Source organism: Anser cygnoides, chromosome 20 (genome assembly GCF_040182565.1).
Source record: "Anser cygnoides isolate HZ-2024a breed goose chromosome 20, Taihu_goose_T2T_genome, whole genome shotgun sequence".
Classification (NCBI taxonomy): domain Eukaryota; kingdom Metazoa; phylum Chordata; class Aves; order Anseriformes; family Anatidae; genus Anser; species Anser cygnoides.
The window spans coordinates 738,775-756,648 of record NC_089892.1 but is presented as its reverse complement, the minus strand read 5'-3'; the positions used below and the strand labels follow the sequence as shown (position 1 = coordinate 756,648).

At 53.0% G+C, this 17,874-nt stretch overlaps 2 long non-coding RNA genes across 4 annotated transcripts; one reads left to right on the top strand and one right to left on the bottom strand.

Moving 5' to 3' along the window:
• Nucleotides 1-3,710: 3,710 nt before the first annotated feature.
• LOC136786702 (uncharacterized) lies at nucleotides 3,711-12,408 on the bottom strand. Of its 2 annotated transcripts, XR_010826109.1 has the most exons (4): nucleotides 11,994-12,408; nucleotides 10,599-10,695; nucleotides 7,822-8,052; nucleotides 3,711-5,205 (listed from the first exon to the last, which is right to left on the bottom strand). It is a non-coding gene; the product is annotated as an uncharacterized lncRNA (long non-coding RNA). The 2 variants fall into 2 exon arrangements; XR_010826110.1 differs by lacking the exons at nucleotides 10,599-10,695; nucleotides 11,994-12,408 and adding an exon at nucleotides 8,134-8,796.
• On the top strand, nucleotides 10,437-15,417 carry LOC125180769 (uncharacterized). 2 transcript variants are annotated; one of them, XR_010826108.1, is made up of 4 exons: nucleotides 10,437-10,621; nucleotides 10,735-10,827; nucleotides 13,339-13,496; nucleotides 15,114-15,417. It is a non-coding gene; the product is annotated as an uncharacterized lncRNA (long non-coding RNA). The 2 variants fall into 2 exon arrangements; XR_007159637.2 differs by lacking the exons at nucleotides 10,437-10,621; nucleotides 10,735-10,827 and adding an exon at nucleotides 12,671-12,812.
• Nucleotides 15,418-17,874: the final 2,457 nt, after the last annotated feature.

Genomic DNA, 17,874 nt, shown 5'->3' with positions numbered 1-17,874 from the left:
GCCAGCTGTGACCCTGCCTGCCCCGCGCGCTCCCGGTGCTCTGCGGCCCCGTCCCTCCCCAGGAAGGCTCTTATCTCCCCGGAGCTGTCATACACAGGTGATTTGGGGAATCTATTGAAACTTCACTTCTCAAGATCAAACATCTTAAGCTCCATATTATTCACGTTTGTCTACTGTTTCTAACTCATTTCCTATTTTCCAGCTGAGGAACTCTGCCAGAAGCGCTCTTTGCCAGAGATTAAAACAATTTAGGAAGCAGACACCCAATTCCTTTCTGTGGATAGTAGGCAAATTGGATATCTGTGAGAAGCAAGCAAATTTTATTATCGACAGATAGTTTGCTACTTAACTATCCTTAAGAATCCCCAAGTATTTACAGGTTTTTGTTGAGTGTCCCGAGCCAAACAGAAAACATCGGAGCGTGCTCTGCTCTGTGGAGGGACCTGGAGCCTCTTGGCCCTGCCTGGCCCCCGTCCCTCTGTCTGTGCGCCGTCAGGTGCACCTCCTGCGCCGTGCTGCCACCCCTCCAGGGCAAGCTGCTCCCGGGCCGGGTGCTGCAGCCCCATCCCTTCCCCGTGCAAGTGAGCAGCAGCTCGGCACCGGAACTGGTGTGCTTGGGATGTGGCTGCGTGTGCCCAGGTCGCCCAGCACAGCCGCTGCCTCGCCCACCGTGGCGTCGGGGCCTTGTGCTCCGTCTTATCGCTGGCTTTTGAAGTGCTCCCGCGGGGGCTGCGGCGTGACAGCTCCCAGAGAGCCGACCCCTGGCTGGGGCAGCTGTGGGCATGGTGCGGGGGGTGCCCGGGCTGCGCTCAGGGGAGCCTGGCGCTGCCGCACGTGTCGCTGCCACGCGTCACGCAGTGCGCCGCCGTCACCGAGCACAAGCTACTGAAGTGAGAGCAAGTGTCCGGGAGAAACGAGCAGAACTCAAATGCCACAGGCTGAAGCGCAGCCGTAAAGGAGTCTTCATGGTAGCTGTGTTCTGTTCAGGGCTCGATGTTTTATACCCACCAGAAAAGCTTTGTTCTGAGCTCGTTGGAGGCAATGTGCTGTTCTCCTAACGCAGCTTGTGCTGTGTGAATTTGCTTGGATGTTTGTAATGAGGCCAAGGGACATGTGAAATAGCATTTATGTCATTAGCAGTGGCTCTCATTGATTTGTATCAAAATAGCTGTTTTAAATGTAATTACCACTAATTTGTGAAAATGCACCATTAGATATGTAAATTCATTGGCTAATGGCTGCATGAGGCAGACTACATTGAGTGGGATGACGTGGGCTAACGAAACCGGCATCATTTCTCAGCTTGCTAAGCAGGTTCCTGTGAGTTGGTGGGTGCCAGAGGGCTCGCTGGCCTCCCCCGGGCTGCGCCAACATCAGCGTGCACCGCCCGCGGGGTGGGAGCAAAGGGGGCCCGGAGGGGCCGTCCCGGCAGCGTGGTCCTCAGTGTGCTGGTGCACGGCAGCGATGCCTCACGGCCCTGCTGCAAGCGTGGTACGCGGGGCTTGGGTGGGTACTGCCAGGATCCAGGAAAACAAAGGGGCGATGGCTCTTAAATTTACACAAAGATCAAAAAAAATCATGGGATCGTTCATCAGGATTGCTGTAGTTCTTGACCACATAGTAAATGATTTATTTAATCTTAATATATTCCATAAAGAGTCCCCATATTTCCATAAATATGTCATATCTACCTAATACATAGTAATGAACCTGCTCCAAGGGTAAATAAATAAGATCTAAGCTCAGCAAGCCAATGTTTATCAAAGGGAGATATACAGATATTGAGTCCTTTAAAGTACCATTCTTCACAGCAATCGCAGCCAAGTTAGGCAATTTATAACATGTCAAGTCAATTAGAAGTCCCAGTGGGCACAGCGTGAGCCTGGGTGTGGAAAGGGGGAAACCTCTGATGAGGAGTGGGTCTGTGGTGCGTGTCCAGGGGGTGTGCGCTCCAGTGGGTGTGAGCACGCTCGTGCACGGCCGCACAGCTGGCACACCGCTGTGCGACGCCGCAGGGAAATGCCACCCGTGCTGCTCCTCCCTCACGGGTACTTCGGAGCTAGGGGGGAGTTTTTTCCAATACATTATCCGTCTACTATGGCTATTTTAACACGAGTTACTTTATTTTGGGATCTCTTAGTTTCCATGTTTAGAAAAAAAAATCTTTTGTTTTGAAGCTTTTTTATTTAAAGCAATTGAAGTAGTTTCAAGATAAATTTTTCTTGGATTGTTTTAATTTTACTTATTGCATTATTTCCATGGAGTTATGTGTAGTAGTGCATAACATAGCATAATATACTAGTCAAGTATTTATTTTTATACAAATACATTATGATACAATTGCAAATGGAATTAACCATTAATTTGTAAAAGTTGCACCTTTTAATCTTATTTTCTATAGCAAAGTGTTTCCTGTCTCTGTTGTAATTAGTTTGACAAAGTCAATAATAATAGAATATTCTGATTATGTCAATATGACATGTAATATTATGCACTTCTACTACTATTATGCATATTATGACATGACTTGACATGATATGACAGGTCACATTATGCGCTACTACTGATGTCATAAAATAATGTAAAAGTAATGAAAACAAATTTTGAAATGAAAAATTTTTAATGAATTCATGATTTTTTCTAAGACAAATTCCTAGGCCAATTGTCTTCGTTTCCAATTTAAAAAAAAAGTTCGTTTTCTTTTCATCCAGAAGGCAAAAGGGTTCTGTAACATTTCCCACGAGCAGGGAGCCCCTTGGTTTTGAGCCGCTCACCAGCCCCAGCTGCTTCCTCAGCGCGCAGCTCACTGACGGCCCACACGGGCACCTTGATGCCTGCAGCCTGGCGTTTGGCACGTCTCACCCGCTCGTGCGCGGGTGCTCTGGGTGCACGTGGGTGGGTTGCCCCTGGCAAAATGTGCTGCAGGGCCCCTGTCCTGGGGCACGAGCTGCTGGCATGCAGGGCTGTGTGGTTCCCTTCCCTTTCCCTCTGCCTGCCGCCTCCCAGCTCTGCTGCCGCTCACCCTGCTCTGCTCGGGGCGCTTGCAGAGGACGCGGGTCAGTCTGCTTCTTTCCCAAGTAAAATATTTTATTCCTCACACCCTACTTGACTGCCTGCTCATTGCTTTGGTCACCCACAATACAATCTGGTTTTGTGCTGACTTTTAAAATCCTGAAAAGTGGGACATAGAAAACTCTGTGTAAAACTTGGCCGTGTCCTGGCAGCTGATAAGATGTGTGTAATGGAGACGCTTGCTGACATCAGAATGGCAAATGGTTTATTTGTGAGCTTTTTAATGTGAAGTGTGCAGCATGCTGCTCCTATTTTATATTCATTTTTACTGAGATACAGTGATAATTCTCACCTCCCAGAGACACAAAGCAGTTTGGAAAACATTTATAACAAGTCATTAGTGAGCTGGATGCTTAAAACTCTGAGTCTGTCCTGGTTTCATATACGTTGTACTTCTGAAGGTGTAGATTCCCTCTGCAAATCATTAAGAAAAATTGGTACTTGCTGGCAGGTAGGTAGGAGTTTTAGTGGCCTGGAGATTTAAGCAGAAATCAAATATGGTCACCGGGGAATGTAGATTGTGCTCGACGCTCTCCTACCTAAGAAGCAGTCAGATAACGCAGCAGCTGGAATTTGGATTCATTTTTAATGAAATACTTTTTGCAACAATCCTACAGCAGCCCCAAATGGTGGCAGATCAGAGGACTGCCAGGTGGAAGATCTCCGCCTGTCTCAGCTAATTCAGGAGCCCTTTTCTCCACGCAGGGCCGGGGCCGTCTGGGGAGCGGTGGCTGCGGGCGTGCGGCTGAGCACAGCCGTGGCAGGCAGGGGCACGGGGCGTGCGTGGGGCAGGCGGCAGCTGGTGACTGCAAAGGGCTGCACGAAGGAGAGGCCCCTGGCAGCCCCGAGCCCTTTCACCTGCGGCCGTGCACCAGGACGGACCGTGGGGCGCAGCTGCCGAGGCGCCCCTTCCAGCACATGGCTCGGCGGGGGTGGCACCAGGCGCACCCAGGCCTGCCGGCTGGGTGCAGCCCCCGCAGCCCCCCGAGGCTGGGCTGGCGCGGCTTTCCAGCGCTGTCTCCCTGGGAAGGGGGAGGACCTGCTCCAGGGCCCGCTGGCCCTCAGGTGCGGTGGGCAGGCGTGCACCCGGCTGCCCGCTGGGCGCTGCTTCCCGGCCTGCTGGGCGCCTCCAGCGCCTTTGGGTGCCCTGGTACGTCCTGCGCCCCCCTGGCAGTGGGACGGGGGCACCAGCAGCACGGCTCCCTCTCGGCGGCCTCGCTGCCAGGTCACTGCTGAATCCCCCGGCACCGCTGCCCAGCACAGAGGAGCCACACGGGTACGTGGGCTCTGGAGGCGTTTCTGAGGGGCCGTGGGTCTCTACGGCAATGCCAGCCGAGTGTGACAGGCCTGGCCAATGCAGTTCGCAGAGGAGCCAGACCCAGACAGGGTCTCCTCCTGACCTGAATTTCCAGCCATTATAGGACCCGCGGCCCCACGCCTACCTCCCCAGGCACTTGGAGCCCCCCCTCGATGTTCCTGTTTTACCATGACCAAGTCCCATCTTTGCCATTTGCCACCTCAGCTGGCAGTGGAGGTCTCTGCACAGAGTTGTCCCCGCATCCTGTGCTCAGACTCGTGCCGGAGGGGTCCCAGCAGCACTGCGCCTTCCTTGCCAGCACTGCAGTTACTGCAGGAGGTGCATTGTGCGTGTGCTTCGCTGAGGCTGCTCTCTGCTGCTGTCACTCCTCCACTGAAGCCACCACAGGATCATGCAGGTGACAGCATGCTGCTGCTCTGGAGACAAATTTGCTTCTACGCACATCCCACCTCTCCTCAGCCCTGCGGCGGTGCCAGCGCTCCTGCTCCTGCAGAGCCTGCGCCAGGAGGAGCACAGCACCCGCACACATGCAGCCACGGCCCCCGTCTGCCCTGCTTCAGGGCAGCGTCACGGTGCGGGAGAGGCCCACATCTCCAGTGCAAGATGGGGCTGCTTTCTCCGTACCTCTTGCACAGGAGGGCAGGGGCCGGCCCCCTGGGATATTCCCCACCTGGCAGCAGCGGGAAGTGGTGGGTGAGCCCTGCAGAGCCCATCCTTCCCTGCTACCTCTGTCCAGTAACGTGTCTTGTTGGGGCTCTGTCCTTCGTGCACTGGACGGGCAGCAGGTCTGACAACAACTCCCAGGCACAAGGACCCTGGTGATACAAAAAAGGTCATTGAGGGACCTCACCAGGGTCTTTTTCAAATGGAAATGTCATTTATTATTATTTAGAGCTGAGAGTGCTCAGAATAAAGGCAGCTGATGGCTGGGGAAGCTTCAGCCCTGACAGCCTCTGCTCCCAGTCACACACAATGTGGTGTGGAGGAGCGCTGAGCCGCTGTCCTCCTGTTTGGCAGCTGCAGGACTTCCCTGCCTGCCTGCCAGGCGTGGGGACTGGTTGGCGAGGGGCTGGGTGCTCCCCACACGAGGTCCCCATGCCCAAGGGGCCCCGGAGCCGTCAGAGCAGGTGGCCAGGTGGGTGCCCAGGTGCCAGGAGCTGTGCAACGCTGCCCCTCGTCAGCACCCTGACCTCACCTGCGCTGCAGCCAAGTCTGCAGGAGGGAGTGGGACCCGAGGGGGACCCCGCCAGGTTTGGAAGCAGGGGCTGGGTCTCAGCTGTCCTTCAGTGGTGCCACCCTTGCTTTCTGGGAGGTACAAGGCTGGAGGGACCACCAGCCTGCTGCTGCAGTAGGACATGAGCATGCAGCATCCTCTGTTTCTGCTTGAAACGCAGCACAGCAGAGGTGTGGGAAGTGCCCTGCAGTGCTGGCTGCTGCCGTCCCTGGTGCCGCCTGCTGTGGCTGCCAGCTCCCAAGGTCAGACAGGGCTGCCAGCACATCAGACCCACAGGAGTTTCTTACAGAGCTGTGAGGCAGCAGGGGATGTGGGTGAGGAGCTGCAACATCTGCTGATGGCTCTTCAGAAACCAGGGGACACCAACAGATGCTCGGGCACAGACGTTCTGGTCCTGGTGGCCCAGCTGCATGGGCCAGCCCCATGCCCCCACCAGGCTGCAGCTCCGGCTGTGCCGCTGGCACAAAGGATTGCAGCCACGCTGGCAACACCGGGCTGCCGCCGACCCCGGGGTCCGGCTTCCTCCTGTCCTCCCGAGGTGCTGCTGGGGCAGGGGAGCGATTCCTATAACCGCTGCCCATCAGCACCCGTCTCTGGGTCAGAGAAAGGAATTATTAGTGCAGCCACCACATAAAGCTGAAATCCCAGCAAGGGCCCAAAGAGGAGCGCGTTGCCCAGGCACAGCAGCCTCCACTCCCCAGCTCCGCTCGGCCGCTGGCCTCCCCACCTGCGGCACGGGCTCGGGCTGTGCAAACAGCCCTGGCTGGGAGCTATCTCGGTGCAGGCGCTCGTTGGAGTGCCACTGCCACCTCCATGAAAGCAAATGAAAGAGTTTCGATCCAAATTGCATTTCCCCTCTTAGTCTGGAGTATGTCGGCACATTACAGCCTATAATATTCCACTGCTGCTCTTTTGCATGATTTTTTAATTAAAAAACTATGGAGTAAACAAACATTCTGCTCTGGAGTAGCCCTGCAGAGACCCATCGATAGGCACATTTACATCCCTACACTTTTTCAAGAAAGTTTATATCTTAACAACAAAAAAATAATAATAATATTACCCACCCAAACAGTTAGTATTGGATAAAAGTTTGAAGTGAAAGGCAGCTGGCAACCTTCTCCAGCCCATGAAATGATATTAACATTTTATTATTCTAAGGTGAGCTTTTTGAAACGGAATTTTAAATGTTACCCTGCTGTTCCAGAACACAAAAACCTTTAATTTTATGCAAATGAACAGCGAGGAGCTGAGCGCTTAATGTAAACGAACACTTTCTTTGTAGGAGAGGTTGGAAGAGAAAAAAAATTTCCCAGGGATTCTTTAATTGCTGTCTGAAATTATGTAAATCCCACCGCTAGGCAGAACGCAATTATCCCGTGCCCCTCTCTGCCAGCATTGCTAATGTCTAACAAAATATCGGTGGGTGACATTTAGTCGAGGTAATGCAAATGAGAATTAATTTTTTTCCAAGACAAAGGGCAGCTAAAAGATCACCTCATTCATATACAGCAGAGGGGGTGTGGGGAGGCAAAACCAGAGGACTCTGGCAGGGAGGGGTGGTGCGGGAATGAAGGAAGACAGAGGAAAGTTGTAGTTGTGACAGTCCACGGGAAGCTGGGACCTGGCCAAAGTTGATGAGCATTTCTGTATCTCTATTTTTTAAAGGAATGAACCTCTGGGCGGGGAGCTGGTTGTTTGTTTTTCTGTTTAATTCATGGTCATCCTGACAAGGGGGTAGGGTGGGAAATGTGATTGAAACCCCCTAATGGCTCTGCCTTGTGTTGAGTAAAGACCGCTTGTAATTTATCACCTAGTTGTGCTGATAACTAGCAATAATTCTATTAAATATTCAAAGTGAGGCTTTCGCAACACAATTATCAAATGGGATTTGTTAGTTCAGAAATCCTTCATGAGCACAAAAAGGTGCAGAGAGTGTGCTGTAGGGTAATGGGCTTCCCTTACTGCTGCCACCACTGACTCTGGGGCTACCTCCAGGAAAGCTACATCCCTGCCAGCATTTGGAATGGGGAGGGGGAGGCTGCTTCTATTTTTGTAGCAGAGATCAGGGAATTCACACAGGATTTTTCCTTCTTTTCTCTTTTTGTTTCCCTTTCTGATTTTTATTTTTGGTTCTTGAGTTTCATAGCTATCTTTGCTTCTAAGTCCGCATCTAAGAGCTTGCAACTCTGCTTACCTTTTAGAAGAGAAAAGCAAGCCCCAGTGGGAGATGGTGCAAGGCAGGGGCAGGTATATGTGAAGAATGATGAAGTACATAGATGCTCAGAAGCCTCCAGATCAGGGTAAGGAGTGCTGCTGGAATTATCCTTTGAAATGTACACTCTCTGCAGGGAGGCCCCAGGGATCATCCTTGCTGGAGGAGACGGGCTGAGTTGCACCATCTGCTTGGGATTTAGGACAGGCAGATCTGTGAAAATATGAATTAAAAATACAGAGTACCAGGAAATAGTTTCCTCTTGCCCATCTTTTGATATTATACCGAGCAAACCTGGGTGGCTGGTGCCGCCTGTGTGCCACGGTGTCCTCACGGCAGGGCTCCGCTGCCCGGGGCTGGCTCCAGCCAGCACGGACGCTGCCACGGCTCGCGCCGATGCCCGCATTCAGCCCTAGGGTGTCAGCACCCCGCGGCCCGTCCCAGGCAGTGGGGCTGGTGGGCAGGGCCCCGGTGGGAGTGCTCGCGCCTGCTGCAGCGGGTGGGTGGTCCCGGTGGCGGTGGCAGGGGCGCGCAGCCCGCGGTTCGGCCAGGGCCAGCCCGGCTCACATGCCTGGCAGTCTGGTGTGCGGCGGCACTCATCCGCGGTGCCTCGGCAGGGGCACCCACACAGCGTCCTCTGGGCCTGGGCCGGTGCGCTGCCCCACGCTCCGAGGAGCGGCCAGACCCGGCTGGGTGACCCCGGCAGCGCAGCCCGCAGCCCGCACCCGCTGCACAGTCACCTCGCGAGTGCGTGAGCTCCAGCGCTGAAAGGAACAGACAAATCATCCGTTTCCTATTGTGTTCCCTTCCCTTGAGTTGTTCAGCCTGGTGCATTGGAATTCCCAAGTGAAAGGAATTCCCAAGTCACCCACAGGGAGCTCTCCAGGCTGCCCAGAACCTCCTGCAGCTGCTCTGGGAACCACAGGGCTACGCGCCCGTGCGGGCTGCCCCGGCGGCGGCAGTGCCGGGGATGGAGGTGGCTTGGTGCCATTGCAGGCAGAAGCTGCCCCTTGCCTGCAGGGCACTGCCGCCGTACAGACAGCAGCTGTCCTTGTCCTCCTAAAATTTATAATCTTTATAATCTAAGATTTAGACTCTTCAAAGCTTTATGCCTGTCTTTAACCTGTAGCACATGCATAGTCTCAGTGGGATTTCTCATCTGCTAAGAGTTAAGCATGTGCATAAATCTTTGCAGGCTTGGGGCCTAAGGCATTCCTGCTCACACATGCACACACATTCCTGCGCACACGAGTCATGGAACGACTGCCGTGCAAATTCTCACTCGCAAGGCTGTGTGTCAGAGCAGGGAGGCATGCCAAATCCTTTATGCTCGCACCAACCTCCTGAGCATTTCTCAAGCTTTTTGGATGCCGTGGTGGTGTTGAACTTCTGACACCACCTTTAGCAAATTCCCATTCTTTGTCTGCATTTCTGGGAAGCACAAGGAGGGCTGTTAGCAGGCAGTAATTGTGCCGGAGGTGAGCGCAAGCAGGGAGCAGTCATTCACAGTCACAGACGGCATTTGGGTCAGGGTGAGAACAGCAGGTAGCTCAGGAAGAGTACTGGCATACCAGGTACTTGGCATGAAAAGGAAAGCATGCTGAAGGCTTGCTGGGCCGTGAGTGCTCCTCTCGCCTCCCTCCCCCGAGCTGCACGCTTAGAAACACGGCCAGGGCAGCAAGCACTGGGCCCAGGGCTGCCCTATGCAGGCTGGCACTGTCCAGTGCAGCCTTTTGTGTTCACTGTTGTGAAGATTTTTTAACTGGCTCTATCACATCAGTTTCGGTTTCATCAATGCAAGCTAGCCCAGAGTGAAATCCAGATAAGAAACCAGTGCAGATTTTTTGGTGGCATAACAGAATTGACAAAGCACCACGCCTACCCCAGGCATAGCATTCTGATAGCCTGTGTTTGTGGAGTGCTTCTGCAGGTGCTTGCACTTGGCAGCACAGTATTTGCAGGGGTCTGGTCTATGAGACTTCACTACAGGAATATATAGCCTTTACTTTCTAAGTAGTAGTTTCTGCCATCAAGTGATGAAAAAAGAAGCAATACACTTTACATTTAAAATCATCACTGCGAAACTCCTTTTTTGCCCTCATGCAATGTTGATGTTGTTTTAAGTCAGATGACATGAACTTTCATGAAATTACTCTTTTCACTTCATATCTTGAGTTTGCAATGTGAATGGATACGGTCTTTTTAATTTAGGGTTAGAAAATCCAGGCAAAGACATCAGGTGAGAATTGGCATTTCATAAATGTCTTGTGTTCTACAGCATTCACTTTGTTAAGGACGAAATCACATTAGTTTCCCTAAAACATCATCTGCACGCTGCACAAAGTTATTGCTGTTAGAAAAAAACCCTCGGAGAAGAATTGCACACACTGGCGTTTGCGATCTGCAGCTTGCTGCGGGCTGCTGCCCACTCGCCGCGCGGCCGCGAGTGCCCGCAGTTGCTCAGGTCAATTGCTATTTGTCAACGGGAGCCGTGGCTGTGCCCCAGGCAAAGTGCTGATCACAGCACAGCACCCTCTGAACTGACCCGGGCATTTAGCCTTTTCTGAGAAATATTTACAGAAAGGTCAGCAAATGCTTTGTGACAAGACGCTAGCACATCCCTAACCTACTCCCATCTCGCTCCATGCCTCGCCTCGTGTTCTGGGCACAGAGCAGCAGGAAGAGGAGGTCCTGTGTGCTGTGGTTTCCAACCTATTCCTTAACATTGCAAAAGCACCTCGATGAGCTGATCTGCCTACCTGGGAGGGATGGGCTTCTGCAGGTAACCCAGTCTGTTTCCAGGGGACGCCTTGCAGCAACCAGCTCCTTCCTTTGTGGCCCCATGAGGTCCGGACCCTGCCATATAAAGAAGAGCTCTGCTTGTTCTGGTTGCAGCCTCCCACCGTGCCACTGTACCTCCATCCCGCAGTGTCGGATTTGGGAGCTGTGGCCGAAAGGGAACGAACAGGACCTGTTATTGGAATGCTGGTAAGGGGAGAACGTTACAGCGGGGTTACGGGGAGGATGGCTCTGTGCACTGCACCATAGCAGCACCAGCTGTCCTTTGCTGACAGCACCAGGTACCCTAGGCTCTGCAGCCAACTGTACTTCGCCGTCCTATTGACAATCAGTTCTTCTGGCAAACGTGCCTTTGCTGTGCCCACCATGGCTGCGTAAGGTAAACTCAGCCACCAGGCACCTGCTGACCTGGCGGCTGGCTCCGTCTGGGGCTCCCGGCCCGACAGGCAGCAGAGGGAGGCGAGCTGGACCTGCCCCGCCTGGCAGTGCCAGTTGTTACCCGCGGAGAGGCAGACAGACAGACAGACAAAGCAGCAGCAGGAACCGATCGCGCCGAACAGATTTAGCAGCTAGGAAGTTCCTTGTAAGAAAATAGAGCTGTGAGGGGCAAATGGTCCCGAGGAAGAAACAGGCTTACTGTCCCTGAGCCCCCCCTGCCCTCAGATGGCCTGGGTTTCTAAGCAGATCAGAGTAAAAGCCTCCCGTAGCTGGGTAATTCTGCCTCTTTCCGATAAGCCGGTAACCCCATTAATAGAGAGTCTGGCATGGAGGGAGCTGTGCTGGGAAAGCGCTGCACCTCCACATGCACAGCAGATTAAAAAGGACTTAATCACAGTGCAGCCACAAAGTGCACTACATGGCATTATTCCTCTGAAATAAAATTTTATATACAGCCTATCTGAGAGCAGCACAAAATAAATACTTTTAAAATCTATGATTACTGTAGGTTTTTTTTTTTTTTTAATTTTATATTGGTGGCTGAGTTCTGCTCTTGCTCCAAAGGATTAGAGGGATAATTCTATTACAATTTAGTAACAAGATTAAAAGAGCCAGTTATCCATTTATGGGGGTCTATGGAAACGAGCAGTGGCTTCTGGAGGTCTCAGGATCTGGGTAGGTGTATCACTCACATCACAGACACATCCAAATCAGGTTAAGGCACAGGCAGGACATGCATGAGGTGAAAAGGTCTCCAGGGCCACCTGTCCTTGCATTATCATGAGAAGTGTTCAGGGACTCAGAGGGCAGAAAGGACACAGATGGGCAGACTTTCCAGTGTGAAGAGTCATGGGCCAGAGAAGAAAGGAGGAAACAGCAAAAAATGCTCTAGAAATAGAACAATCCACACAACCCACCAGGAAGGAAGCACCAGTACTGCCACGTATCCATGTGAGGAGCTGTTCCACACAGCAGCCGATGCCAGTGCCAGGGGTCGCAGTTTTGTTGCTCTAAGCTGTCTGTGATTTTTCTGCATTGATAAAGCCTTGGCTCTGCAGATGAGAAAGCTTGAGGCTGGCAGTGGGAATTCCTGCTGGGGTGGTGAGCTACGCAGGACACAGCTTGTCCTCATTCCTCCCACGTGATGCAGGTAACAAGGACAGCATTGTAATTACGCATCTGAATGTCAGCTTTGCACTGATGATCAGTTATACAGTTATGAGGATATCTGAGCATTTGAGTTTAAAATGTGCTTTCCATGAGCACTACTAAGTTTCCGTTGCAAGGATGTCAGCTGAAGATGACCATAGCAGGAGTCACACCCAAGTGAAGGAAGGGAATTTTTTAGCTCTTCTGATGAGTACATGTGCAAAACCATTCACAGTGTCTCAGACTGGAAATTCCATTGTCAGAAACTCCCTTGCAAAAATGTTGTACACGTCAAGCCACACACGTGCAAATGGCATGAAACACTCAGGGTTATAAACTAGCTGATGCTGTCATTGTTACGTGTATCTTCTGTACTGATTAACTGATTAATTGATATTTAATTGATTGCGCTGTCAGAGTAGGACTTTAGCATGTGCTGATTGTCTCACCAACTGTTACTAACAAGTCTGAATTGCATTTAGTATAAATCCATAGGAACTGTACATAGGAAAGGTGCAGAAACTGCTTTGGTGGCAACAACGAGCTGAGTTCCTGGAGCACGGTCAGTGAGCAACGCCATCATTCAAGTATGAAAAGCTGTTTCTTCTTGCTTTTAAAAATAATTGTTTAGATAAATTTGAATTTAGCTGGTCAGGTGGGGTAGGAACTGTCCTCTGTTTGATTGTGCCAGCACGCCCCATGCTCACCCGGGTGCCGACCCAGCGTCCGTGCCGTTCTGCACCGCCGCCTGCCTCGGGCAGGGGACTGCTGGGGCAGCAGGACAGGGCTCGCAGGCTGGGCAGGATCGTGCACACCACCGTGTGCTGGACCTGCTTTGCTCCTGGGGAGTGGTCCTGTGCATGTACGGTACTTGTTTTGCTGTTTGTCAAGAGCTTCTTTAAAGGCTTCTCTGCAGTTACAGCCTACAGCAATCTGTCCTTTTCTCCTCAAACAAACCCTTTATAGACTTGTTCTTGTGAAATTTATGGGTTGTTGGGTGAAACATTAGGAAACATTGCATCAAAAATGCGGAATGCTTTCCCCAGCCTGAACTAAGGTCTGTGGCAAGTGCTGCCTGCTGAGATATGGCCCTGACAAGCCTTTTCTTCACAGCGGCTGGAGCTCCTAAATAACGGCAGCCAGCACGGGGAACCTGGCCCCGGGGCTGGGGCACCTGCAGCCCCTTCAGCCCGTGTCAGCGTGCAGGACCAGGTCATCCCTCCGCAATTACACAGATGCAGAGGATGTCACGGACCATCTTTTACAGATGCGTAAGTAGGCACGCCGGTAAACCCCCCGAGTTCACCGAGAGAACAAAGCTGGCTGCAAAGCAGTTCTAAATGAAGTATGAGAATTTGAAACGACCAATAGGTTTGCAGAAGAGCCACCAGACAATTGTAACAACGTTGTCTTGCTGTATTAGTTTAATGTCCACTTGAATCACTGACCTTAAGGTCTGAAAAGGACTAAATCTAGAAACAGATGATTTTTTCCATGCAACATGACAGAGGGGCTGTGGTCGCTTCTAAATGCAATTTTACGTTCACTTATGGAAATGCATTGTTCCTCGGCTACTTTAAAAAAGAAACCAATATATGTTCTCTTGAAAGGGGTTAGACCTCAATTATTTTAAAGCCATTGTGCACCGCGGCGGTGACATCGGCTGGCGGCGCGGCAGCGCCGTACCAATGCTACCCCCTTGTGACCACAAGCGACGGCTCGGGCTCGGCGCAGCGCGGCGCCGGGGGAGCCGCTGCCGGGCCGCGGGGCCGTGCGGGGCCGTGCGGGGCCGTGCGGGGCAGTGCGGGGCGGGGGGCGGCCCGGAGCGGGGCGGCCCGGAGCGGGGCCCCCGAGCGCCGCCCGCCCCCCGGTGCCGAGCAGGGCCCGGCCGCCCCCCCCGCGCCGCGCCCGGCCCGCAGCGGAGCCGACGGGGAAGCCGGCCTCGGGGGGTCCTCGCCGGGCTCGGCCTCGGGGGGGCCCCGCCGGGCTCGGCACCGCGGGGTGCGGCCCCCCCCGCCTGGCCGCGGCCCCCGTCCCCCCCGGGCCGTCCTGCGGCACCGGCACCGCCGCGCTCGGGCGGGCGGAGGCGCGGCCGGGTCCGGAGCGCGGTGCTCGCCCGTCGGCGCCTCGCGCTGCTCGCTCTTTGCGTCTTGTTAATGAAAAGCATGGATGTAATTTCAATTAAAGATAATTACATATTTAAACTTAACATTAAATTCTGCACTAAAACAAAATTACATGAAATCTCAGTGTGCAGCCGTGCTGCAAGGCAGCGCGTGAGGCGCGGAGGAAGGAGATGCTGTTATGCAAAGTGAGCTGATCCCTTCCATGCTTATCTCCTGCCCGCGTGACGCTTCCCTGTCCGGCAAGTGAAATCGAGTCTGTTCCCACACACCACCTTCCCGGCTGATGCCTCACACGCGGTCGTGCTGGGCAGGCCCTGCAGCCACCCAGGCATGGCTATTACCGCGTGGTGTAATGCAGACAAAAATTAAATACCCCATGAGCGAGAACATCCGTCAGCGAGGTTACAAATGGGGCTTTGGTGAGATTCTCATTACCAGCAGCAGTCACTGCCTTGGCCAAGCAGTCCGTTCCCAGCCGCCTCTGGTATCCATGGGAGGCAGCTGAGAGACGATGCAGTCGGAGGACCTCTGGTACTGACCAGGGTTCGGCCTCCTGAGTAAAGCTGGGAAGGTGTTTTGAATTAGCGGTGAAAAATGTGGTTCCCGGACTACAGAACTGTTTTGTGAAATCCATCAAATGTTTGCCTAAGAAGCAGTTTGCTGAAAATTGAAAACTTTTTTGATTTTTCTTTACAATACCTCCCCAAATCCCAAACACATTTCATTCTCCCAAAAGCAAATGCATTTATTTCCTGTCCCCAGACACGCTGAAAATCGCTGGTTTGAGATAACATAAATGGATCTTTACTCTCCTTGCTCCCTGTATGACCAGCATCTGCCTCTGCCTGAGAGTCCAGCATTGTCCTCGTGCTTGCTCGCATGTCAGCCTCTCGTGAGCACAGCGTGGGAGAGCAGCCGGCAGGGGAGCAGCGAGCATCCAACGCCCCCCCGGCCCTCCGCTGCAGCTCCAGCTCTGGTCTGTCGTGATGCCCTGCTGTGGCAAACCAAAGACACTGCGGCACCATCAAACCTTTACAGAGAGAGGCTTTTGTTTAATAAAACATGAAAATTATTCATTGTGTGATTTAATTTGATAGGAAATTCATGCTGCTCCTGTAATAATTATTATCATTATTGATTATTGCAGTGTGGCTTAGCAGCTGCAGCCACGGGCCAGAGCCCCACTGTGCACGTTGTGTTGGAGGGCAGACCTTGCCCTCGCAGATACACTGCACAGCCAGAACTGGATGCAAATGCAGCATGGAAATAGCAGTTTTGTGCTGGGTAAGGGTCAAGCCCACTAGCAGACTTATAGCTGCACCAGGTTACACAGTTTGAGGACGAGAGAGTCAGGACTTCAGCTGAGCAGACGCAGTGCCCGTGGAACAGCGGGCAGTCTCACCCTGGTGGTGCTATCATTAAGTTTCAGCGTGAATGCTGCCTGCAGAGCCCTTTGCTTCCCTCCCTGGCAGCAGCTGCCTTCCAGCCTGAGGCGAGGTGGCTGCTCCTCAGCTGGCTGGGGGCTGGGGGGAGGAGGCTGCCGGGTTTTGCTCCTTCCCCAGGAGGATGCCCCGAGCTGGGGTGAGGGTCACAGCCCCACAGAGGGGCAGCACATGGGCACCCCCGGCACCGTGCATGGCACAGCCACCGCACACAGTGCTGGGGCTGCTCCTTCCGCATCAAGTGACTGCAGTTATCAAGCACTGACAAGTGGCATTAAAATTTATTAGCCAGCATAAAGTTTTATTTAAGGGATGGCTAGAGATTTTGTAGGCTCTGCTCGTCCCTACTTTGGCTGTCGGTGTCACCTCCAACAACTGCCGGACACAGCCCCACAGCCTCGAGCCGCTGGCCGTGTGTACGGGATGGGGTCACAGGGACACCGAGCGTGCTGTTCCCCTGGCGGGTCCCGTGGTGGCCTCGCACCCCACGCCCGCTGCTGCCAGCCCCGCCGTGCCACCCGCCCGGCGCCTGGCGAGGGAGCTCCGCCAGCAGCGCTCCCATTAATCAGTTTGGCAATCGTGAAATACACTACATGCGTACTGGAGTTTAAATCCTGGACTCACTAATGGTTTACTACCCACTAAATCCCCTTCATGTTATTTAACTTTTAAACCTAAGGAATATTCCAAATCAAAGAGGCTCTGTGTCACGCTCAGTCCATCTCAAAGAGCCAGGAATTAACATCTCTTCATGGCTCGACAGTGCCTGCCGCACTGAGCCACAGCTCTCTCCTTATTAATATTTATGATGGGGAGAGAAAGTTGCATAAATCTTAGTTGATACTTAATTAAACCCCACTTCTTTTGATTTCTTCTCTTTCAGCTTCGCTTAGTGTGGACTGTACAACTATTAGATGCTCATCCTGCAAAGAATAGCCTGGCACGCACAGCACACACACACGGGGCTAAATAGGATTTAATGTCCGCGGCCACCCCTGCTTATCTCCTGTGAACGGTCCCCGCTCATCTGCTGGCTTTTGTCGTCTTGGGCTTGCTGGGACGTCAGCTGGAGGCTTAAGATTATAAAGGCCCAATAGGCTAATGTGAGCCATGGCTGGAAAAGCACAAACCAAACTTCAGCCCCTTTGTTTTGTTTTATCTGTGTCTTGTGTCTGATCTTTCGTGTGATTCATAAGAAAACAGTTAACACACAGCTGACATATCTTTGATACAATGATCATACAGAGGAAGCAGCTTGACCCCTGAAGGTTCTCGCATACAGCAGGATTGACACTTCACATTGACTTTGCTTCAGGCTTATCAACAAATCTAAGCCAATTTTATTAAAGAGCCGTGTGTGGTGTGTGGAACATGCCAGTTAGAGACAACTTCATTTATAGATGGCTCAGAAATCAGGCAAGTGCTTGGCTGATTTTCTTCTCATTCATGTTTTCACTTTGCTGGCAAATTTAACTTTAAAAAACTCATTGCGTGTTTCAGTGAAGGATGGAGAGCGGTAAAACCCCTCAACATTTCCTGGCCCTTTTATTAAGAGCTGGGAGAGAGGTGGCAGGTCCCTGTTTCAGGGTAGTCGGGTCTGTCAATGAGCAAGCGGTGGCTGGTGAGAAATGCAAAATGCCGCGGTTGCGGTCTGTCCCAGCCGGACCGGGGCAGTAAATCACCCCGGAGTCAGAGCCGAGGGAGATGCTGCCGCACGCCCTGCCCGTGCAGGCTCAGTCGGGCCCGGTTAGCCGCGGGCGGACGGCTGGAAGCCCTCCCTGCACGGCAGCCGCCAGCCGAGGCAGGGGGAGCGGCTGGCGAGCGGCCGGGGGGTGAGTGGCCCCCGCGCCCCCGGCACCCTCAGTGCCCCCACGGCCCTGCTGCCCCCGTGCCTGCCCTGCCCGGGAGGCCCCCGCACCCCGGCTGCTCCCGGGGCTCCTGTGGCTGCTGTTGGGAAGGAAAACTGGGGGAAAACTACCTCCCCAGAAATACCACCCCAGATTCAGCCAACCCCTTCTGGGCGGCCGTGTGGGCAGCACTCACTTTTCTAAACTGGCTTACCGGTTTTGTGCTTTATTTTT